Below are 26,626 nucleotides of genomic sequence, written 5' to 3' on the forward strand. Positions count from 1 at the left end.
TAGGAATACTAAGTCGGATAGGAATTCGCCTTCAGGTTATAGAAAATAGTGGCATGGTTGTGAAGCCTTTGTTTGGATGTCTTCACTCAAACCTTTGCCAAGCACTTGAGTGTTTGTTTGCACTACACCCAATGTTTGCACAGTTCCAAGATGCGCTTACTCTGGAAACGCAACTTATAAATGACGGCAAAGGAATATTATCGAATGCTAAACCCAACAGAAAACGAAAGCATGTGGAAGCGCCACGAGATCAATCCAAACTACCAAAGAGATGGCGAAAAAATGCTATCACGCTAGAAACAGAAATTCCTGTTGAACAATCGGTGATTGAGATGTTAGCAAAGATTCGTCGAATTCTGCGACTAAAACAAACATAAAGAAGGAGTGCGTGGAACATTGCGAAAATGACTCAAATGACAATGACATACAAGATTGTGGTACCCAGGAGAAGAAATGGCTAAATAACGCTACCTCGCTAAACACAGAAATTCCTCTTGAACAATCGGTAATTCAGATGTTAGCAGAGTATTCGTCGGATACTGCGAACCACACACACATAAAGAAGGAGTGCGTGGAACATTCCGAAAATGACTTAAACGACAATGACACACAATATTGTGGTAACCGGGATGATGACAACAAATGGTGGTTAGACTTATTTGATGAATCCTTAGACGGAAAATCAACTGTAGACATTCTTGCTATGGCAATTGAATTAACTTGCCCAGAGCTACTATTTCGATAAGATTATTGTATTATTTTTGAAAAAATAAATGCTTGCAGAATTACTTTGTATCGTTACTTTTATTGACATTATGTTAGCCAGACACTTTAATCAAGAACGACACATTCCTATCGAAGATATGGTATATCACATATTTAGCGATTATACCTTACCTAAGGAAATTCAATCTTCTGAGATTGCCAATATCGTAAACGAACACGGTGATATGCGATATGAATTTCTGGTTGAAATGCGCCAGGAACACTTTGTACCCATAGAATTTACACCAACACATGTGAAATCCATCGAAATTACGCTTGACAGTGCGTTGACACAGAAAATTGTCAGAATCAAATTTCATAACGATGGATACGATTCAGATTTTCTCCTAGCTGAGGAATATGTTAGTGAGCGGGATCATTTACATAAGGGATACGCAAACAAGATATTTTTTTCCGATAGATGTACAGCTGACATGGCAGCCACAGCCTATTATTCGGTAATCAAACTCGACTTCCTTACAAAATTCAGCGTCTTCTCAAGATTGAAAATTGCCCAACATTTACTGCAGCGGTTTGGAAGTGAACTCTACCCTATAAATATGGTACACTTTTTAGATCGACGAATACAGGACATTCATGAACAAGCACTTCTTGCGATAAAATCTCAGAGAGATAATTTGTATAGATCTGATCAATCAAACAGACTTCTAAAGTGTGCTGAATTGAACACAGTTATAAAAGATATTGCAAATGATACATGGACTTACCGAGATTGCTACATTGATACTTCGAAACACCAATTATGTGTTTTATTTCAATCAAAATATGGACTACAAACCTACACGACCAACCGCTTCTGCAAGGATGGTTTTTGTTGCAATAGTAACATCAATTACAAAGGACTCAAGCTACATTTTTGACTGAGGAGTTGTTGGGTGAATTATGTGTTTTACTTTTTTATGAATAAAATGTTTGTACATCGTGTATGCAGTGTGTTGTAAATGCTTAGTCTCAAAACATATTAACCATTCTCTCAGTTTTGATTTACAAATGATAGAGCACAACACAAACACAGTGCTTAAAATTATGATTTATTTGACAACTTTTCATTTTTTTCAAAATTTTTGACTTTGGATTTTCACCATAGCGCATTCGTTTTTTAGCTATATACTTACCAAAGCGCATTTGCGTTTAAGCGATGTAGTTTTTTCACGCTGAGTACCCCCCTTATGAAACTTTTTTTACATTGAATTTAGAACGATTTATTTGAATCTCAAAATTAAGCACACAAAGTGACGATGTACAAATATTTGGGATGACGAGATTTTGGCTCGCTCGCCCGACCAAACTAAAAGACATATAGATATACTTTATGTCTTTCAGTTGGGCTGGGCGAGGTAACCAAAAAGCTCGTCACCCTAAATTATTTGTACATCGTCACCTGGTTTGCTTAAATTTGTGAGTCGATTTGTCATAAAAAGAGTAAAATGTATGATAAGATGCTTAGCATCTTCAAATAATTTGACATTCATCTTTTGGTTTGACAAATAATAAGAGTGAAATGTATGATAAACTGCTTAGCATCTTCAAATAATTTGACGTTCATCTTTTGGTTTGACAAATAATAGAGTGAAATGTATGAGAAATGCTAAATGTCATGAATCGATTTGACACTTAGCATTTGGTTTGACAAATAATAAAGTGAACTGTTTGATAAATGCTCAGTATCATGAATCGGTTTGATATTCATCAATTCGTTTTACTAATGAAAAAATGATTTATTCATTCGAGACGATTTCTTAAATTTCACAAATGAATGGTATCTCATTCTATTTTCTGTCAAATAAACCTTGATGATCTGCATGTTTTTTTCCAGGAGATGAAAATTTCATGAAATGCAAAATGTTCATATTCAATTTACATTCTTAAAGATTTTACTCATTGTGTCAAGTCCATGAAACTTGCGTTCACACAAGATTTGAAAACAAATAAAATCTTCATATTGATAATTATGAGACAATCTGTGGCTATTTGGCATGACAAAAAATAAAGTGAAACATCAATGAGTTGTGATGGTTTACATTTGGACATTTTTTCAAGTTGATCTACAAATGGACGAATACTCTATTCATATTGGATGATTTACTTGCAGTGTGTTGTAAATACTTAGTCTCAAAACATATTAACCATTCTCTCAGTTTTGATTTACAAATGATAGAGCACAACACAAACACAGTGCTTAAAATTATGATTTATTTGACAACTTTTCAAATTTTTCAAAATTTTTGACTTTGGATTTTCACCATAGCGCATTCGTTTTTTAGCTATATACTTACCAAAGCGCATTTGCGTTTAAGCGATGTAGTTTTTTCACGCTGAGTACCCCCCTTATGAAACTTTTTTTTACATTGAATTTAGAACGATTTATTTGAATCTCAAAATTAAGCACACAAAGTGACGATGTACAAATATTTTGGGATGACGAGATTTTGGCTCGCTCGCCCGACCAAACTAAAAGACATATAGATATACTTTATGTCTTTCAGTTGGGCTGGGCGAGGTAACCAAAAAGCTCGTCACCCTAAATTATTTGTACATCGTCACCTGGTTTGCTTAAATTTGTGAGTCGATTTGTCATAAAAAGAGTAAAATGTATGATAAGATGCTTAGCATCTTCAAATAATTTGACATTCATCTTTTGGTTTGACAAATAATAAGAGTGAAATGTATGATAAACTGCTTAGCATCTTCAAATAATTTGACGTTCATCTTTTGGTTTGACAAATAATAGAGTGAAATGTATGAGAAATGCTAAATGTCATGAATCGATTTGACACTTAGCATTTGGTTTGACAAATAATAAAGTGAACTGTTTGATAAATGCTCAGTATCATGAATCGATTTGATATTCATCAATTCGTTTTACTAATGAAAAAATGATTTATTCATTCGCGACGATTTCTTAAATTTCACAAATGAATGGTATCTCATTCTATTTTCTGTCAAATAAACCTTGATGATCTGCATGTTTTTTCCAGGAGATGAAAATTTCATGAAATGCAAAATGTTCATATTCAATTTACATTCTCAAAGATTTTACTCATTGTGTCAAGTCAACGAAACTGGCGTTCACACAAGATTTGAAAACAAATAAAATCGTCATATTGCTTTCAGTCCTTTGGTTTTTTTCTAGGAGATGAAAATTTCATGAAATATAAAATGTTCATGTTCAATTTTTATTTCAAGGATTTTACTCATTGTATCAATTCAATGAAACTGGCGTTCACACAAGATTTGAAAACAAGTTAAATCGTCATATTGCTTTCATTCATTTGATGTTTTTATGAAGAATTTGCATGTTTTTTCTAGGAGATGAAAATTTCATGAAATGTAAAATGTTCATATTCCATTTTTATTTTCAAAGATTTTACTCATTGTGTCAAGTCCATGAAACTGGCGTTCACACAAGATTTGAAAACAAATAAAATCTTCATATTGATAATTATGAGACAATCTGTGGCTATTTGGCATGACAAAAAATAAAGTGAAACATCAATGAGTTGTGATGGTTTACATTTGGACATTTTTTCAAGTTGATCTACAAATGGACGAATACTCTATTCATATTGGATGATTTACTTGCAGTGTGTTGTAAATACTTAGTCTCAAAACATATTAACCATTCTCTCAGTTTTGATTTACAAATGATAGAGCACAACACAAACACAGTGCTTAAAATTATGATTTATTTGACAACTTTTCAAATTTTTCAAAATTTTTGACTTTGGATTTTCACCATAACGCATTCGTTTTTTAGCTATATACTTACCAAAGCGCATTTGCGTTTAAGCGATGTAGTTTTTTCACGCTGAGTACCCCCCTTATGAAACTTTTTTTACATTGAATTTAGAACGATTTATTTGAATCTCAAAATTAAGCACACAAAGTGACGATGTACAAATATTTTGGGATGACGAGATTTTGGCTCGCTCGCCCGACCAAACTAAAAGACATATAGATATACTTTATGTCTTTCAGTTGGGCTGGGCGAGGTAACCAAAAAGCTCGTCACCCTAAATTATTTGTACATCGTCACCTGGTTTGCTTAAATTTGTGAGTCGATTTGTCATAAAAAGAGTAAAATGTATGATAAGATGCTTAGCATCTTCAAATAATTTGACATTCATCTTTTGGTTTGACAAATAATAAGAGTGAAATGTATGATAAACTGCTTAGCATCTGTAAATAATTTGACGTTCATCTTTTGGTTTGACAAATAATAGAGTGAAATGTATGACAAATGCTCAGTGTCATGAATCGATTTGTCACTTAGTATTTGGTTAGACAATAAATAAAGAGCAATAAATGATATATGTTCAGTGTCATTATTCGATTTTACATTCATCATTTGGAATGTCAAATAATAGAGTGAAATGTATGACAAATGCTAAAGTGTCACATTGGTGTGAAATAAATTATGATATGAATTATGTTTGTTTTTCAAAAAGTATTTAACAGAAATGGTATGTAAGGCTAGTGCAATTGCTTTTGATTGTCAATTGTAATCAGAATGACACAAAAAAGAGGATATTGCTTTACAATGAACGATTACAACGAAGATGATTTAAAAAAACTAAAAGATATTAAATGTAAATATATCATCATTTGCAAAGTAATTGGAGATAATGAAGTACGGTTACGAGGTTATATTTACTACCAGGGAAGCGGAAAAACCTTCACTGGCGTCAAAAGAGATGTAGGAGATAAAGCACATATCGAACCAGCGGAGGAAACACCAGTGAAGAGCAAAATGCATTGTAGCAATGGAGGATTAGTGATATTTGAAAATAGTAAATTACCTCAAAGGGAAAAGAGACAAAATGAAGTTCGCACGTCCGAGGTGAAAACAAATGTAAAATCGTTGAAGCCTAAGTTCGATGATGATAAATATGTGTGTGCTACCAAAGCTAAACAAGACTTTTTCCTTTCTGTGACAGACCTTTTAAAAGTACCATTCGTCAAGTCCGCGACACAAAAACTATACAATCGAGATGATATACAGGGAATAGTGAGTAAGAAATATGGTTCTGATGACCCGACCGAGATCTTGAAAATATTAAAGCATAAACGAGAAAAACGCATCGCTATCCGCCAAGCTAAATCACAACAGAGACAAGAACAGAGACATTCACATCTGAGATATCTTTTATCTCAGAGTGGCCTCGAGCTCCGAGACGACAGTACTCTCTGTCAGAGGTATATCAGAGGGGAAATCAAAGAACAAACTCCAGAATGGATTGTCAATCGTATGTGTCAATTGAAGTATCTGTACCAATATCTCGATATGAAAAAAGCATATAAAGAATCACGGAAGCTTAAGGCTGAACAACCTGACTATCCTCAATCAATCAGTCAACTCGCAGAGCACATTGCTCTACGCAAAGTAGGAGGTTCATACCCTGATAAATTTCCATGGCTTTGATATTATTCACAAATCTGTTGTTTTTCCATTGTTTGTGATTTTCAAACATAATAAACCAATAAACCTGATATTTCGGTTTTGTCTCATTATCAGATGATGAAGAGAGAAAAATAACACTATATACAGAACGTATCATTTGTTACAATGGAGTATTCTTTCAAACAAGTATCGATTCCAAAACATCAAGAATATGATAATTTCACTGCTCGATTAGCAACATATAGTGCTTGGTCGATCGATTTCATTGATCCAGTTGACTTGGCAAAAGCAGGATTGTTTTTTACCGGTTTTCGTGATGAAGTAACTTGTTATTTTTGCGGAAATCATTTACACTCGTGGGAGCGAGGAGAAGTCCCAGAAAATGAACATGCACGTTTTTTCCCCAATTGTAAGTTAACACATAACATGGAATCTGAAGATCTTATTAACGAAGAAGATGACGATGCATATGATCCTGATCCCTTTTACAGACAATTTTTCAGCGAGTCAGCACGACTCGAAACGTATAGAGATTGGAAATCTGTGATAAGTCAAGAAGAGTTGGCAAAAAATGGATTCATTTACCAACACACTGGGGATCGCGTTCAGTGTGTGTTTTGTCGAAAATGTTTTTCTGACTGGAAGCCAGAAGACCGAATCCCAAATGTTCATTATCGTTTCAGCCCAGAATGTCCCTTTGCTGCTGGATTTGAAACAAGAAATGTACCTCTGGTATGCATTTCAGAACAACAAAATATTGACAAAATCCTACTTGAATTTGGGTTTCGCATCGAGGAAATTAGTAACGCCAAACTGGTCTTTCGCAGAACATACGGCAGTGAAAAGAGTTATGAAATCAATGACATTTGTAACATTTTGCTCGAAACGAATGTAAAGCACGGACCATCTGAAAACCATGAACAAGACACAAACCTTGATGAACGAAGACAGTGCAAAATTTGTTTTGACGGTCTCGTAGACATGGTACTTTTGCCTTGTGGGCATCTGTTTTGCTGCAGAGTGTGTGCCAACATCCTGTCAAATTGTTCCATATGTCGGAAGAAAATCACAGGCAGAGTACAGGCTCTATTGTGATGACATTAAATGGCTACATCGGATGGGACCAAACCACAGTCAACTGCGCGTTTACACAGAGCAAACTGGGAAGTTTTGTTTTGATGTTTGAAAAATGAAAATGGAAATGGAATGGACTTGGGGAAATAGGCTGATAGAAAAGGCCCCCCCCCCCTTGTTGAAAATCCCCCCCCCTTATTTTCACCCCCGTTTTCTGTATTCCATTATTTGTGGTGGCTACAAAACATTTAACACTTTGTGAAAGATACAAACATACAAACATACAAAGAAAATATGACAACCGATACAGCCGATACAGATCCAAATATGTCAAACATGTCAAAATGTATATCAAGTATTTCGTATGATAAGAGATTCGGAAAACGTTTTCGATGTTGCGAGTGGTGTGGTGGTTACAGTAACATTGATTATCTCTTACTCGTCATGAAAAACTGTGCGCTCGAACATTCCGCGTGTCCAAGCTGTTTTGATAAATACAACGGCGTTTGTCCTGCTTGTTGGTTGAGCCATCCAGTAGCGTTAAAACACATTAAAGAAAGGAAACGATACTACAAGAAATTGGGTATCTCAGAAGGAAAAGATTATCTGACTAGAATCAAGCAAAGCGCAAGAAAACAGTTTAAGCGCTACTGGATGTTGAGATATGCATTATTTTAGGGCCACGGTTTTGAATATATCTTGCTGAAATCAACAAATGTCAAACAAAACGCATAATGACAAGCAATTGTATTGAGAACTGCCAGTGTGACGACTGTAAGTTTTTCAGATTGAATTATTATGACTGTATCCTTTTCAGATTGAATTATTATGACTGTATCGATAACTGCCAGTGCGACGACTGTAAATTGTACAGACAGAAGATGGATTTGAATGATTCCAATGCCATGAACTGTGAGATGGATGAGCTGGCTAACACCGTAAAAACACAGAAATCAGACAACAGCAATACCTTACCGCAACAAACCGAATCGATGAGTGTTGATATGTTGGATAAGGAAATGTTCATGAATTATTATGAAATGTTCAAACCGCAGATGGATTTAAACGATTCCAGTTCCAATGCGGGAATGAAAAGAAAAGTGGAAAATGGTGAGATGGATAACATTGTAAAAAGACAGAAAATAGAATACAGCAATACCTCCCCCCAGCAAACCGAATCGATGAGAGTTGGTATGTTTGACAAGGACAATGACTGTATGGATCTTGTTTGATATTTATGCAAAAAGCTACAATGTGCTTCTATTTGAAATAAATGAACATAAAACCAATATGAAAGTTTTGACGATGAATAATATCGATGAATTATTTTTTTGCTATTATAAGGTCTCCAAATTGTGCACTGGTTACAAACAATCTACAATCTACAACATGTCAAGCAAATCATCTCCTCAGCACTACTCAACTGAAGACGAAAAACTACAAGCAATGGCAGAAGACTATTTGCGAGATGCGGCAGAGTCTTGTATGGATGTGAGCATGGATGAGAAAGAATTCAGCGCAGTAAAAGTAAAAGCAGACGTTCTTACTCCACCTGCTAGCCCGATAAGGAAGAGGTTCAAGGCATGGGAAGGAAAAGATGAAGCTACAGCTGTTGTCCTTTCAGATGATGACGATATCGAGGATGGGAATTTTAGCGATGATCTTGAAAATTCTTCGCCGGCTTCCCCTTTGGATCATGATAAAGTTGCGAAAATACTTGAACAAATATACAATATTCAGGAGTCAAAATATGAGGCAGACCAGATCAGGAGGTGCGTTGAAATGTACAGAGAGATCAAGTATTGTGAGACGGAAGAAGCGAGGACAGCACTGAGACACAGTTCAAACGATTATGCTGAACCTGAGATTCTAGACGATTTTCTGTTGAAGCACATAGGCTATATGTGGGAAACGATAAAACCGTACTTATGAACAATGAACCTGGGGACTCTGAGTATCAGGACTTTGGAGACATTTAGTGTGTTATGATGTTTCAAGTTTTTGTAGATAACGATTCAATTGTAAAATAAACATGAAAAAATGAAATATTCTTTGTCTTGTGTTTTCGTAAATGTGGTAAACGCAGCAAATATAGACAATAGTTTATTGTGTCACCAACGGTTAAGACTTGCCATGTTACTGTTGTCAAAACATTTGAATTACATAAACTGAATGAAATTGACTTGACACTATATTAGTGAAATATTTTTGAACCTTTTAAATAAAGTATGGCTCACAACAACGGTAAAAAAAACTCAAAATGTATTTCGTATGATAAGAGACTCGGAAAACGTTTCAGAGCTTGTCATTGGTGCGGTGGCTACAGTAACATTGACTATCGCTTGCTCGTTATGAAACAATGTGCATTCGAACATTCCGCGTGTCCAAGCTGTTTTGATAAATACAACGGCTTTTGTCCCGCTTGTTGGATAAACCACCCGGCACGAAAAATGAATAGAAGAAACATTAAACGTTACTACAAAAGATTGGGTAACTCAGAAGGAAAAGATTATCTGGCCAGAATCAAGCAAAGCGCAAGAGAACAGTTTAAGCAAAACGTACTGAGATTTGCGTTTCTAAGACTTAGGATAACAAAATATTAACATAAAAAACGAATGCTTTGAAATTGCTTTTATTGAACTTCGTAATATTCACTTGTAAGTGGCAGAAGTAAAGTAATTCATGAAAAATCTTGAGTGTTTTCGTTGAATAGTTCCATACAGGCAGCTTCGTCTAAGGATTGCAGGTTGTCTGTTTGAGATTTCAAGCGCAAAACTTCGTCTTCCAATGCCGTGTTATTTTGCTTAAGCTGATTGTTTTCCGCAGTCAGCTGTGACAGATTCAATGTCAAGCGTGTAACTTCGTCCTGCAATAGTTGACTATCGTCCGTATTCGAGTTGTGCACATGAGTTTGCTTATACCGATCGTTCTCTCTGATCAACCTGAACACCTTTTGCTGTAGTGCGCCACATTTCTTGCGATACTCGGTCGTTTCCAGTTTGTTTTGCAGAAATGTTTTTTCGATATTGTCAAGTATCGAGACGATTTCTTTGAACGTAGACTCGTGCTTGTTATCACCCATACATAGTCTCGCTACGAAGCCGGTAATTTGTAAATTAAGGTTGCTTATGTCCGTCATATTTCTATTGTGAGCGAGTTCAATGTCAGTTTTATTTTCGATTTATATCATGGAATGCGATTTACTAGTGAATTATTTTATTCTTATTATAAGGGCTGAAAATTTGTTACTTGTCATACACATTCTCAAACAATTATGTCCAGTCAAGCATCGACACAGCAAACAACGCCTTGTGAGAACACCAGTGAAAACGAGCAAAAAAGCGAATCTTCTTCTCAGCAACCCATGGATGATATCAATGAATATGAAAAAATGATGGAGATGGCAGAAGATTATTTGCGAGATGCTGAAGAACAAAAATCGAGCGAAATCGAATCCATGCAAGATGACAACCCAGACGGGGCAGTTTGTTATATGAGAAATTGCTGCGTTTGTGACGGTTACTGTTATGATAGTGATAATTTTGAAGACATTGAGACCGTAGACGAGGAAGTAAAAATTGACGAAATTGAACCAAGTATTTTTGTGAGCGAAAACAAGAATTGACATTAGTTTTCAATCCGCTCAAACATGATGATACTTCATTAAGTGCTTTCCGAATGAAAAGGTTCAAACAATTGTTTTGATGTTTTAACTTTGAATAAATGCGTTGAAATGCAATTTGATTGTTTGTTTTATCTCGATTGAAAAATAGAAGCATAGTAACATAGTAGCAAGCACTGTACCTAGCATTGTAGATTGCATGGTCCATGGCTTAAAATAATGCAATGAGTGGAACGAATATAGTTCATATATAAACTTATCTTTTCTTCTCATGTCATACTTGTCAAAACCTACTGATCTAGTATATATACAAATTATGGGAATCAAGAAAATCATCAAAACGTGTTTGAAGAAGTTGCTCAGAAGGTCTGATGCAAAACAGAAAAACATGGACAGTGTGCAATTGAATGCAAACATCAATATGGCAATTGAAATCCACACGTGTCCGAAACTATATCCGTGTTTGATTTGTTTCAAAAACGGAGAGGCTGAACAGAAAGCAGAACAGAGAGCCCCAAGCCATCAGTGCCCTGAACTGTACCCCTGTTTGATGTGTTTGCTGCAAGAAGACTTGTCGAGTGTTGACAAAATGTGCTGTTACAAGCGTGTTGAAGATCTCAGCACCAGCGACAACAGTGAGAAAAATGAGAATCACGAAGCACTTCGCCAGTTCTTCGCCAGGCGTGGGAGGCAATTTGTGCCAAAACAGTTTTAACAATAAATTGAGTGATGAACAGACAATGAATAGTAACAAAATAAAATGTATGAACTGTTCGTGTTTTATTGTGTTTATCTATAGTAATCTAGTTGGGATCACTTAAGCTTCAAGAACAACTATGCTTGCACATAGTTATCAAACGAGTAATGGTCATATGGTCATATATATATGTGCAAATCGCTATGCATAACTCCTCAAAGATACACAGAATGTATCGTAAAATGCTACAAAGTACGATACTTAAGCAAAATAAAACATGAAATAAAGTAAAACAATCACAGAATAATGTTACGATTTTCGGTACAAGCTATACTGAGCTGATTATTATAAGGGAAAGTGTTGTCTGTCGTATTCACTTGGATACGGTTGAACCATGTAAACAATACTCTTTGTGTGTAAAATTTGGGATATTTTCTGTGTTTGAAGGTACGACCTTGGTAGTTATAGTTTCTATAATGTGTTCGCGATTGAATCAAGCCGGGTTTATGCATATACAAGAGATATAAATGATTTTACGAGGTTTTAAACATTTCCAATTTCAGAAAATATTTCTACTTTCGATTTCGTTTTTCTGAAAATGAACAAACTTTTTTTTTCCTATTGTTTAATTTCATAAAACGATACATAATACATGATTAAGATAATTTTAAATTATTTTTAATGAGTGTATTTTCTTTATTTTCGTAAAAGTTTAAAAAATAAATAAATAATGCAATTCATGGAATGATATGACGTGATATGTATGACGTCATATTGCAGAGTTCTCGCTGTGCGCTGGTCGGCCATCTTGAAAAATAAATTGTGAAGGTCGTATTTCCAGCTTTCCTGCGGTAAGTATGACATGAATGTTTAAAAGTTTTATGAGAAATTGTGTCTAAATATATGATGTATCATATTACCAACAAGTTTTGTCGATGTGTGCATTGAATTACGTAAAAACTTATGTCAAAAGAAATTGCTCCCAGCTCGTTTTAGAATGTTTCGAACATTCTCGAAGCCGATTTTAGAAACTTTAATTCTCGGCTAGATATGTTGAAAAACATAGTAAGCAGTGTTAATTCATATCTCTTGTCTTGTTTATGTCACATTTTGAATGATTTTAACTTTGTTTAGGGACCAAACTGACAGAAATAAGAAATGACAAATCATGCAAGATTGATAAATATCTTCTTCTATTTCTTTGTTTGAAAAATATGTTGAAAATTATTTTTTTTAAACCAGAGACGGCAGTTCAGATGCAGTCGTCCTGTGTGTCAGAAAGCTGGTGATCAAAATGGTTGAAGGCAGTACCCAAGAAAGTACATTTACAAGTAAGTAAAATCACTGAAAATTAATTCCATGAATTGAACTGTCATATCATAATCTCAGTGCTTAGTCTGTTTGGAAATATGCTTGGAATAATTTTTATAGACTGATAATTTATCTAATAACAGACACTGTGTTTGATTTATTACATTGAACTGCTATTAGATAAATTTTCAGTTTGTGTTTGATATCTACCAATGCCATAAATGCATAATTTTGTTCCTGTTGTGAATGATAAGAAATGTTGGGAACATAATACCTTCTGCATGTGAACAGTTTTTCTGTTTCTGTTTGTATGTAGGAAGTATTTTGTTTTCAGGATTATTTCAACATTGTTGATGTGGATGAAATGTGCACTTAGCCATGCTTTTAATGGAATGAAAAAAGTAAAAAACTAACAAGCAATATGTGCAGTTTTGTTAATAAAATGTTTTGTTTCAGAGTTGTGAGGAGTAACCTAGCCTATATAACCTGAAGCTCACCCAATATGCAGTGTGTTCTGCTTTGTCAATAACAAGTAAGTAATTTCACCAAATTTCATCAGAAACAAATCTCAAATTTACAATGAACAGTAAAGTTAACTCATCTTGGTACTTTAAATACTGAAACACTGAACCAACATGATTTGATTTTGCTCTTTTAACTTATTTCACATTATGGTAGCAAAATTACAGCTATGTGTCAGATTCGTGACATTTAGCATTTGTCATACATTTCACTCATTCAGTTGTCAAACCAAATGCTAAGTGTCAAATCGATTCATGATATTTAGCATGTGTCATACATTTCACTATATTATTTGTCAAACCGAAAGATGAATGTCTAATTATTTACACATGCTTAGCAGTTTATCATACATTTCACTTTATTATTTGTCAAACCAAAAGATGAATGTCAAATTATTTGAAGATGCTAAGCAGTTTATCATACATTTCACTCTTATTATGACAAATCGACTCACAAATTTAAGCAAACCAGGTGACGATGTACAAATAATTTAGGGTGACGAGCTTTTTGGTTACCTCGCCCAGCCCAACTGAAAGACTTAAAGTATATCTATAAGTCTTTTAGTTTGGTCGGGCGAGCGAGCCAAAATCTCGTCATCCCAAAATATTTGTACATCGTCACTTTGTGTGCTTAATTTTGAGATTCAAATAAATCGTTCTAAATTCAATGTAAAAAAAAGTTTCATAAGGGGGGTACTCAGCGTGAAAAATCTACATCGCTTAAACGCAAATGCGCTTTGGTAGGTATATAGCTAAAAAGCGAATGCGCTATGGTGAAAATCCAAAGTCAAAAATTTTGAAAAAATTGAAAAGTTGTCAAAAAAATCATAATTTTAAGCACGTTGTTAGTGTACTGCTCTGTCATTTGTAAATCAAAACTGAGAGAATGGTTAATATGTTTTGAGACTAAGCATTTACAACTCACTGCAAATATTCTTTGGTGGTCAAAGACTTAATAGAAGTTAATTAGCCAGTGTTCATATTTAGTAAATGAAAATTAGTGAGTTGAAGCTTATATTGTTAAGTTTTATTGTATATCATCTGGCAGGGAAAACAAGATCATTTAAGATTCATGTTTTTGGTGGCAAACAAATTGAACAAGTATTGTTCTTATTTTACTCATTGATGTTTTCATTTTTCAACAGAAATGTTTTGTTTTTTCAGCTCTGTATGGCTGGTCTGACCTCAGTGGAAGTTGTTCGTTTAAATGGTTTCGGGACATTGAAGTAAAACAACACGAGGTAAAATACAAAGTGCTTATTTATTTTTTAACTTGTTTATCCAGTAGTATATGATAAACAGTTTTTGAACTTGTTCATCCAGTATTATATGGTACATACAACAATAATGTAGAATATTAAATCACTGAGTTGCGGCTTCTCTGAACAAACATCTGTTCACTTTATGTCCACAGTTTTTTGAGAAACAAACAGGGCATCTGTTTTCCCAGTTTGTAGATTTTCTCGTTTTGCAGAATGTCCCACCAAGAGTGAAGGGCTGCCTGTTTGCTTCAGATTCCCAGTCCTCCTCGCTGATGATTTCTGAAGTCCTTACGCAGTCACCCCAGTCTTCAACCTCAGTTTGTACAGGTGATAATGTTTTTGAACCATAGTTCATTGTCATGTCATTGGAGTTGTTCAGCTGCTCCAGTTCTGACTGTAACTCTGTTTTGAGTACAGCAAGTCTAGCCTCAAGAATGGCAATTCTCTTAATTTTGCGATTAAGTCTCTCCATTGTACAGATCATAAATTGCTGTAGTTTTCAAGTTTTGTAATGATATTAAGTATGCGTTACATATTAAATATGCACAAAAATAATGCATTCGATCTGCATTTCACAAGTGTAAAACATCACAAATGAATGGTATTTCAATCTACTTTTTTGTCAAACCATATGACATTATTTGTTCATGACATTTAGAAATAGTCATACAATGCAAATTCTTCTAGTACACAATCGCAAATAAATAATTCTTTCAGTTGTCAAACCAAATGCTAAGTGTCAAATCGATTCATGACACTGAGCATTTATCAAACATTTCACTCTATTATTTGTCAAACCAAAAGATGAACGTCAAATTATTTACAGATGCTAAGCAGTTTATCATACATTTCACTTTATTATTTGTCAAACCAAAAGATGAATGTCAAATTATTTGAAGATGCTAAGCATCTTATCATACATTTTACTCTTTTTATGACAAATCGACTCACAAATTTAAGCAAACCAGGTGACGATGTACAAATAATTTAGGGTGACGAGCTTTTTGGTTACCTCGCCCAGCCCAACTGAAAGACTTAAAGTATATCTATAAGTCTTTTAGTTTGGTCGGGCGAGCGAGCCAAAATCTCGTCATCCCAAAATATTTGTACATCGTCACTTTGTGTGCTTAATTTTGAGATTCAAATAAATCGTTCTAAATTCAATGTAAAAAAAAGTTTCATAAGGGGGGTACTCAGTGTGAAAAAACTACATCGCTTAAACGCAAATGCGCTTTGGTAAGTATATAGCTAAAAAACGAATGCGCTATGGTGAAAATCCAAAGTCAAAAATTTTGAAAAAATTGAAAAGTTGTCAAAAAAATCATAATTTTAAGCACGTTGTTAGTGTACTGCTCTGTCATTTGTAAATCAAAACTGAGAAAATGGTTAATATGTTTTGAAATTAAGCATTTATCATTTCTGTAAAAATCCAATGTTATAAATGAAACCAAAATTTACCAGAGTAAACATTAATGTGCTATTGTATGTAAGAATGTTTCGTCTTTTACACGTTTCATTTCATTTTTTCAGATGAGATGCCATACACAGGGGATCCGACAGAAGACAGCAGACAGAATTCGTCGATTTATTTGAAATGTCATTGTTTATTTGAAAAAAGATACCTATCCACACTTGTTCGTTTTAAAATATTGTTTGTATTATATGTGCTTTGTACCGTTGCTTTTTGTTTATCAGTAATTCTCCAACACTTGTATTTCGTGTTTTACATGAACATTGAAAATTTATCATACAGTAAATCATTTCAAAAAATAAAAATCAAATGGAGAAATACTGATTTATCTGTTTGCTTTTAATGTTTGTGCTGTCTTGCTTACCCCAGTAACGCGGGTCTTGTTTGCTATTGTGAGTACTGTTGTTATTTTTTTTGGCCATCCAAAGTATTGTTCACGAAAGATAACACATTTTTTTCATAAAATTGGTTACATTTTGGTCTGTCGATTTTTTTCATTGAAACCACAGTCAAACGGTTTTTCACTATATTTTTTTATGAGAAACAGCCAGACTTGGTCACGGCTGAAACCGAGGAACATTTGTGATTGAACAAAATTTTAGCAGTAATGCTGCTTGTAATTCATAAATTTATTAAGCTTTGGTCTTGTCATATTGATTACGATATTGGTTGGAACATAACTTGGTAAGATGGTAAACATTTTGATAGTGTGTACAAGAGCAAAATTTGCACTGCATTTCAAAATGTTTCATTTTTGTGAAATGCTGTTGACAAAATGATTTGTTTGCTCGTGCCAGCATGGGTCGACGAGATTCGTTTCTCACTGTCCTTTATGCGGCGGTTTAAGATGCAAGCCTGTTGTTTTGTCAATGTCTAAAGTTCAGCTTGAATTGAAATCAATATTGCAAGATCAAGCAATTTTTAAAAAAAAATGTTAGAATGTAGATGCGTTGTGAAATACAAGTGAAATGTACTAGGCTCATTGCATTCTTAGTTTGGTTTCGAAGTGCAAAACTTCATTCATCACAAACATTCCTCTTGAACGACCGAACATTGATATGTGGCAATGTTTTCGTTCAGCAAAATGATTTGGCAAAAGTAATTTAAAGGCTAGCATGAGTATGGAGGTGTCGTTAGACCAGCTTAGTATTGGTGTAAGGTGGTGTACAGTGCCAATACTAGGAACCGCTCATGTTCACCATGTCACGCTACAGGCAATGAAAAATAGGGAGTGGCAACCTCTTTGTATCGCCGTGGTCCGACAGTCCACACAGTCTTTACAATGAGAGGGGAAATATAGGCAATCGGATGCTTCTTCCTAAGTGTGCCTTGTCGAGTAACTGCCTTTGGCGTTGCCTTTATTTTCAAATTTGTGAACAAATAAAACTAGGTTAGGACCACATAATAGGGTTACGATGAAAATTAGGTTTCCCTTTTAATGCTTGAAGATAACAGCCACTGGCGTTATACTTCAAAAAATGGCTCGAAATACACATATCACACAAACATTCAACATTTCAACATTTTATCTGCAACAGTTTTCATTTTTCAAAAAAATACTCAGATGTACAAAAATAATGCAAAACATGAACAGCAAATTCACAAATTCTGCTGTGTTGAAATTTAAAAAATCAAACATGAGATTGTATGAAAAAGCTTCTTTTTTATTTTCAAACATGTTAAATCTCACGATCATAAGCCATATGTACAAAAATAATGCAACTCTGAATTGTAATTTCATGCTCTCAACAAAAAAATATGCATCGAAAATTGTGAAAAATTGTGAAAAATTGTGAAAATCTAGAAGTTGACGAGAGATCTCAAGATTTCAAAAAAAAAACGAACTATAGGCTTTATTTCACACAATACTTCATGAAAAAAAAATCAAATCTTCATAATGTTCATAATCTAGAAATTAACGAGGTATCTCAAGATTTCATAAAAAAATTATAGGCTCCATTTATTCAAAATTATAGGCTCATGCAACTCCTTCAAAAAAATAACAAATTTCAATAATGTGGACCCACGTCCATGAAACCTGAAAAATTGATAATTTACTGACACTGGCGTTCACACAAGATTTCACGAAAAAGTTAAAATCTTCATGATATCAACAATCATACATCACAAGAACTCTGAATGACAATTTTATGATCTGAACATTCGAATATTTTGAAAATCTAGAAATTAACGTTGAATCTCAAGATTTCAAAAAAACGAACTATAGGCTACATTCTTCAAAAATTATAGGCTTCATAAAACTCACTCAAACACTCAGATTTCAAAACCTTCAACATTTGTGCTCTGAAACTAGCGTTCACACCAGTTTTCATGAGAAAAAAATTAAAATCTTCATATTGTTGAAAATCTAGAAATTAACGCGTGATCTCAAGATTTCAAAAAAAAATTCTAGGCTTCATTTATTCAAAAAATTCTAGGCTTCATTTATTCAAAAAATTATAGGCTCATGCAAATCTTTCAAAAAATCATAGGCTCATGCAAATCTCTCAAAAAATTACAGATCTCACAATCATAAGCCATATGCACAAAAATGCAGCATCAAGTCCATGAAACATGAAAATTGATATCTTTCAGAGACGTTCACACAAGGTCTCATGAAAAAAATCAAATCTTCATAATGTTGAAAATCTAGAAATTAGCGAGAGATCTCAAGATTTCAAAAACAAATTATAGGCTTCATTTATTCAAAAAAATATAGGCTTCATTTATTCAAGAAAATATAGGCTCATGCAAATCTCTCAAAAAATTACAAATCTCACAATCATAAGCTGTATGCACAAAAACACCAAGTCCATGAAACTTGAAAAAATTGATATCTTACTGAAACTGGCGTTCACACAAGATCTCATGAAAAAAAAATCAAATCTTCATAGTGTTGAAAATTATAGGTTTCATTTATTCAAAAAATTATAGGCTCATGCAAATCTCTCAAAAATTACAAATCTCACAATCATAAGCCATATGCACAAAAAATGCAGCTAAGTCGATGAAACATGAAAGATTGATATTTTACTGAAACTGGCGTTCACACAAGATCTCATGAAAAAAATCAAATCTTCATATTGTTGAAAATCTAGAAATTAACGAGATATCTCAAGATTTCAAAAACAAATTATAGGCTTCATTTATTCAAAAAATTATAGGCTCATGCAAATCTTTCAAAAAATTATAGGCTCTTGCAAATCTCTCAAAAATTACAAATTTCACAATCATAAGCCATATGCACAAAAATGCAGCATCAAGTCCATGAAACATGAAAAATTGATATCTTTCTGAGGCTGGCGTTCACACAAGATTTCATGAAAAAAATCAAATCTTCATAATGTTGAAAAAAATTATAGGCTCATGCAAATATCTCAAAAAATTACAAATCTCACAATCATAAGCTATATGCACAAAAAACACCAAGTCCATGAAACATGAAAAATTGATATTTTACTGAAACTGGCGTTCACACAAGATTTCATGAAAAAAATCAAATCTTCATAATGTTCAAATTCAACAAATCGACATTTGCAGCAAATCTCACAGATCTCACAATCATAAGCTATATGCACAAAAATGCAGCATCAAGTCCATGATACATGAAAAATTGATATCTTTCGGAGGCTGGCGTTCACACAAGATTTTCATGTAAAAAATCAAATCTTCATAATGTTGAAAAAATTATAGGCTCATGCAAATCTCTCAAAAAATTACAAATCTCACAATCATAAGCCATATGCACAAAACATGCAGCTAAGTTCATGAAACATGAAAAATTGGTATCTTACTGAAACTGGCGCTCACACAAGATTTCATGAAAAAAATCAAATCTTCATAATGTTGAAAAAATTATAGGCTCATGCAAATATCTCAAAAAATTACAAATCTCACAATCATAAGCTATATGCACAAAAAAACACCAAGTCCATGAAACATGAAAAATTGATATTTTACTGAAACTGGCGTTCACACAAGATTTCATGAAAAAAATCAAATCTTCATAATGTTCAAATTCAACAAATCGACATTTGCAGCAAATCTCACAGATCTCACAATCATAAGCTATATGTACAAAAATGCAGCATCAAGTCCATGATACATGAAAAATTGATATCTTTCGGAGGCTGGCGTTCACACAAGATTTCATGAAAAAAATAAAATCTTCATAATGATCAAATTCAACAAATCAACATTTGCAGCAAATCTCACAGATCTCACAATCATAAGCTATATGCACAAAAAACACCAAGTCCATGAAACATGAAAAATTGATATTTTACTGAAACTGGCGTTCACACAAGATTTCATGAAAAAAATAAAATCTTCATAATGATCAAATTCAACAAATCTACATTTGCAGCAAATCTCACAGATCTCACAATCATAAGCCATATGCACAAATTCCACCAAGTCCATGAAACTTGAAAAAAAAATGATATTTTGCTGAAACTAATTTCACATAATCTTCATAGAAAAACTACTTCATTCACAGATTTCAAAATCTCGAGCCATTTGTACAATAATAATGCGGAATCAAGTGATAATTCTGGAACTATTTCATATGAGCGTATAAATAAAAACGGTAAAAAAAATAGTCCTAACCATTTATGCACAATTATAATGCGATGCGCATTAATTTTGGCCATCGGGTATATAAGCTCCACATTTTTCAATATTCGTCATTCCAGTAGCAAGCTCTTAGCTCAGAAGTGCTGTTAGTCTGCTGGGAGCCCAAAGTGGGTTTGAACTTCTCAGATTTCTCCTCGCACTATGAACTTGGTGCATCAGAGATACAGAGAAAATATCTGAGAGGTTTTTTGACCTTCTGGTTTGAACATGAGAACCGTATGTCGCGATACCTCATAGTTTTTCGCTCTTGAGTCTGGCCAGCTCATGTTGTCGATCACTTTGACATCGCCTGACGAATACGATCATTCTCTGTGATAGCCATTAGATCATATACAAAAAGCGATTTTGGCAAGTGATTTGTTATTTGCGTCTGGTAGCATGAGCATAGAAGTATAGCTTCGACGAGATTTGTTTCTCATTGCTCAATATGCTACGGTCTTGGATGCAATGCAATGATTTTGTCAACTTCGCAAAAACATTTTGGTAAAAGTAAAATTTGAGAGGCTACCATGAGTATGGAGGTGTCGTTAGACCAGCTTAGTATTGGTGTAAGGTGATGTACAGTACCAATACTAGGAACCGCTCATGGTCATCATGTCGCGCTACAGGCAATGAAAAATAGGGAGTGGCAACCTCTATGCTCACGAGTACCCCTTTTCTGTACGCTAGTGCATGCATAGAGAGTGGACGAAGCGAATGGGGCGCTAGTCCTAAGTGTGCCCTGTCGAGTAGTTGCCTTTAGCGCTGCCTCAGTTTTTTTTCAAAATTCAAAATTCAATCGCTTCTTTGCTCATAAGTTGCGATACATAAAAGGAAATGCTTTCTGAGATTAAAGTTAGCATTTCCTGCCTGCAAGTAAAGCGAGCAAATATGCCTCTATGTGCTTAAGAGGTGTGTTTGAAAGTGAACTCTGTAGCCTTCTCTTAGATCAAAAGAGAAATAAGTCTACGAGTTTTCGAGCCTAGCTTGTGGTTGAGGTACTTGAAGTTGATCGCAGAAATCCCTTCTTTGATCGGACAATGCGGCTGAGGCACTCGATTCTTGCCCCAGTACAGGCCTTCTTGTATCAGACATCACTTGTTCGGCGTTGTACCTACAACGAGTCAGCAATACCCCGTTTGTTACACCCGAGTAGTCCAGCACTCTACATTATAGGTGTAACAAATTGTAGAAGGTCGCCTGGAAGGCCTCTAATGGGTGCTGATTTTGCGTAGTGTATGACACTAGGAAAATAGGTTTCTGGCTCAGAGTTACCATTTTCCGATCTCGCTGATGCCGTGGGTAACCTGACCAATGCCAGTCACAAGTCTGGATGAAAAACAGGGAGTGACCACATTGCATGACAAAAATACTTTTCACATTGAATGTTTGACATTATAACAATTGTAAACATTTGCTTGTGTTTGATTTCATGAAAACAATTGTGTATAATTATGTATATTGATATGTTTGCAATGTTATGAATACTATGCATGTTTGTACTTTGTTATCTGCTTACATTTTTTAATAAAACATAAACTGAAATTAGAAGCATTAGTTGTATATGAGAAATTTTCAATAGTTATGCAACGATTGAGTGAAACAAAATTTAAGCATCATGAAGACTTTCGTCTTTTGAAATGCTTCAAACTGCAAAGCTCACTTCACTTTCACGTGAAAGCAATTTTTAATTTTCATCTCATATTTTTCAAAATCTTCAAACATAAGAAAAAACTCATGTTTCCTTTGTATTACAATTTCAAGCTCTTATAATCTTCACTTCTCAGCTCATTTGCACCAAGTACGGTGGCCGAGTGGTTAAGGCGTTGGACTCAAGTTCCAATGGACATTGTCCGCGTGGGTTCGAACCCCACCCGTACTAATACTTTTGCATTTAAGGCAATTGTCCATTCGACTAAGAGTAACTGCAAAGTTTTGTAAGGAATCCATGAGCAATTTGGCAGATCGTATGGCCTTTGCATTATAATTTCAAGCTCTTATAATCTTCACTTCTCAGCTCATTTGTACCAAGTACGGTGGCCGAGTGGTTAAGGCGTTGGACTTAAGTTCCAATGGACTATGTCCGCGTGGGTTCGAACCCCACCCGTACTAATATATTTTGCATTTTGGCTGACATGCGATTAGTATCCAAGATATTTCGTAATTTGGCATCACCTCAGCATGAAACAAGAAACGCGACAAGAGTTGCAACTACAAAACGATGAAAAAAACCTTTGTCAAATTTGTGTTACGGACAAAAAGTGTATTGTGTTTACGCCTTGTGGCCATTTGACTTGTCATGAATGTTCAATCAAAACTAGTAAATGCTATTTTTGTAGAACTGTTGTTATCGGAAAATATCAAATTTATGAATTAAACCGTAAACCGTAATCAATTATTTGTATTTTTGCTTTCTGTTTATTTCATTTACATAGAAAGGTGAACTGTGTTAATCACTCAAACACTACCAGTTCTGATTTACACAGTTATGCTGTAGACAGCCGCAATACGCTAGTTAGCTCAAATTTCTAACGTTGGTTTGCAAAGTTGACGAATGCAAGTTCGAGATATAATGTACATGCTTTTTGAGCATTTGAAACCAATATAAAACATACAGCGGTGACTGTACTATTCACACTTCACTAACTATGGCAAAACGATATACTGACATCGTTGGGTTTGCTGGACTACAGTACAATGATTATTTTAAAAGGTTTTGTTGGGAATGCCAATTGTGTTGTGCTGGAGTCTTTACGTTAGAACCTTGTCAACGACATGATCTTTTGAACATTTTCCCTCCAGCTGGCTACTGCCAAAACTGTTTTCGATATGTGTGGTACTGTAATGATTGTAAGGCTGATGGAACGCCACCAAAAGTGCGAATGAGAAACTATTGTTTGTCATGTTTCTTCCACCGATTTGAAAATCTTGCAATCTTGGCCGGCTAACCCTGACGTGGTTGAAGAAAGTTTTCGATTGATTGTGACAATTATCTTGTTTCACAAAATAAAAACTTGAAATAAATTACTTTGTTTTTGTATCTGATACCAAGACGCTCATTTTTTTTCTCTGATGATTTTCAATTTTCATTCTCAATTTTCATTCTCAATTTTCATTCTCAATTTTCATTCTCAATTTTCATTCTCAATTTTCATTCTCAATTTTCATTCTCAATTTTCACATTCGTCATTTTCATTTTCACCCTCGTGGGACTAAACCCACTCATCGCCGATATCGGGTTGTAGAGTAACGGTGGATTCGTGCAAGAAGGATTTTGTTACTCCTGTGGGGCGTTTCGCATAGGAATGCCTAGTGCAATGGCGCAGACACCGAGGTTAAATATATTTTTTCAGTGAAACCGTTTGGTTTATCTTCAGCACATTTCATAAGGATTGCATCCATTTGTTGAATATTGGTTAAGTAACGGTTTAAGGATTGTGTTGTTTTTAGATGGCGGATGGTGTATTAATTAAAATTCAAAGGCGTCGAGGAATAGTTAATCAGTCGGTTATGACGATTACGGAGTCTCTGATGAGTTACTTAAGTGCATAGATGAGTTGTACGGACCAAATAATATTGACCGTTTCGCAAATGATTCAAATAAGGAACTTACCCGTTACAGTTCTCTTTATTGGGCACCTGATACGGAAGCTGTTGTTCGGTACACTGGGTAAGGGATAACACTTGGTTGGTTCCGCCAGTTTACCTTATTCCAAAACGTTGAATTCTGAAAAAAATAAAAATCTAGTGTTACTTTACTAGCACCTTACTGGCCTTTTAGTCCCTTCCTTCCATTATTTTTTTTCCTGCGGATTCAAGTTAATCACCTTACATTCGGAAAGTGTTAATTTTCCAGTAAGCTTCTATGAATTATGTCCAAGGTCATTTTAAGGGTACGATTGATTGTTCAGATAAGTTCATTAGTAAAGTTATGGTGGTTTGACTTGATTTTAGGGACTTTTAAACGTTTCTGTATTGAAAAGGTACAGTTTTTTTGAGGTAGTCCCCTATGGAAGGGATTATCCGCCAGTAAATGCATGCTGCATTATGACATTTCTCTTTTTAAATTGCTAGTGCATTCGTTTAAATCGTAAGTGCCTTCATGCAATTGCTTCGTTCGTGTTTGTAATGGACTATAGCTTTGGCTATCGTGAAGCCAGTGAAGGCAAAGAAATTGAAAATTTGAGTGAATGAAACACATACATAGATTTCTATACATGACAGCCAGGCGTACATATTTTCTTGTGAATGATAGCACTAAGTTCATACTTGGATTTTGCTTAATGGCCTCAGAAATTTCAAAACATGTTATCCATCGACAATTGGTCACCGCCTAGTAGACAACACATTTTAAATTCAGGCCGAAACGCAGATTATAATTTGGATATGTGTCTAACTCAGTACTGAATAAAATAATCCAGGAAAAAAATAATCAGCAGAAAATAGCATCAAGCAGTATTATTTTTTTAGGTTCAGATAATGTTATACATGACCTCTTCTAGATATATTTTTGACAGCTCCTGCACGAAAACTGTTGACTGCCACCGTAGCAAAAGTCGCGAGAGTGCTCTCCCATGGATAAGAAGGGTACCAGCATTTGGTTTCCATTTGCCATTTAATGTTGCTGACGCAGGATACCAATATTTACTGGTTCCCTTCTAATTCCATTCGTTTAGTTGCGTTCGTCTAGATGCATTCGTATATCGTCTATATGCTTATTGACAAATGCATACTGCTATTGATGAATATTAATTTAGCTTTTAATGGTCTTATTACAGTATATAAATACTATTAGTTATTTAGTGTTTATAGTTAAGTTGTAGTTTTGTACACAATTTCATTATTTAGTTATTTAAATGTAAGAACTTGACACATGTCATTTGTCGTTTAGACGTTAACACTTAGCAATAAAGTGAAGGCATCTGAAAGTTGTACACATGGACAAATGTTTTTGTCAATAACAAAAAGGCACGAAACAATCGCACGAAGGCACCTGCCATTTAGACGAATGCAATTGCAATTTAAAATGAGAAATGTCATAAAGCAGCATGAATTAACTGGCGGATAATCCCTTCCATAGTCCCCAACTACTGTAAGGATTAAAATGATAAGTATGATATGAGAGTGACGTTTCTAATTTAAGTAACGCAATGCCATTGACTTGTTAAATTATTGAATAACTATTTATTTAAAGTATTTTTTTCTGATTTCATTTCAGACAAATGCATAACATTATAAGATTTAAAAACTCCTAAGATTTAAGAAATGTTTTATATATGTAACATCGTGTTTACTTAGCTGTAAAAACAGTTTACATATTAACATATTTACAGTATTATTTAGCACGAAAGTCTGGACTCGTGTTAGGTCACACGCTCCTGTACTGTTCACAGATTTAGTTGATGTGTGTTAATGAGGAAAAGAAAAGTAAACATGTAAAATTTACTGCTTGGAATTCAAGACTTTCAGGAAGTGATGTGAGACATTTTCATTTTCATTTCTTCCAGCATCACAAACTACAGTTGCTTTTTATTTGGTGTATGTTATTAATACTTCTCAGTCATGAAGCCGATCAAAATAAAACTCAATATTGTATGTAATCCATGTTATCAGGATTGGCTTAAGCTTTGTTTACAAGGATGCATTCAAATGTTTATTAAGTCAGTTAATAAACACATAACGTGAAACATCGGATATTTTGAAAAAGTTACATTTTACATTTTGCCCTTGAGAACAGTTCATTAGGAGAGTTGAGAAACAGTTGTTAGTTTATATTGACATTTGCAGTTTTTTTCGTTTAAGTGAAAGTTTAAAAATAAAGAGATCGGACATTAAGTTATGTGAATCGCATTGTGAGATATATGTTC

At 34.4% G+C, this 26,626-nt stretch overlaps 1 protein-coding gene, 1 long non-coding RNA gene and 2 other non-coding genes across 4 annotated transcripts in view; 3 read left to right on the plus strand and 1 right to left on the minus strand.

Annotated features, from left to right (window-relative positions):
* The window catches only part of LOC128210214 (caspase-3-like), a 119,194-nt gene that overhangs the window by 36,821 nt on the left and 55,747 nt on the right, over positions 1-26,626 (minus strand). The window lies entirely within an intron of this gene.
* LOC128210216 (uncharacterized) lies at positions 11,682-16,305 on the plus strand. The gene is made up of 7 exons (XR_008257122.1): positions 11,682-12,027; positions 12,361-12,431; positions 12,823-12,911; positions 13,348-13,423; positions 14,577-14,653; positions 14,887-15,001; positions 16,205-16,305. It is a non-coding gene; the product is annotated as an uncharacterized LOC128210216 (long non-coding RNA).
* On the plus strand, positions 22,560-22,641 carry Trnal-caa (transfer RNA leucine (anticodon CAA)). Its single transcript has one exon. It is a non-coding gene; the product is annotated as a tRNA-Leu (tRNA).
* Positions 22,790-22,871, plus strand: Trnal-uaa (transfer RNA leucine (anticodon UAA)). The gene has a single exon. It is a non-coding gene; the product is annotated as a tRNA-Leu (tRNA).

This window comes from Mya arenaria, chromosome 12 (assembly GCF_026914265.1).
Source record: "Mya arenaria isolate MELC-2E11 chromosome 12, ASM2691426v1".
Taxonomy (NCBI): Eukaryota; Metazoa; Mollusca; class Bivalvia; order Myida; family Myidae; genus Mya; species Mya arenaria.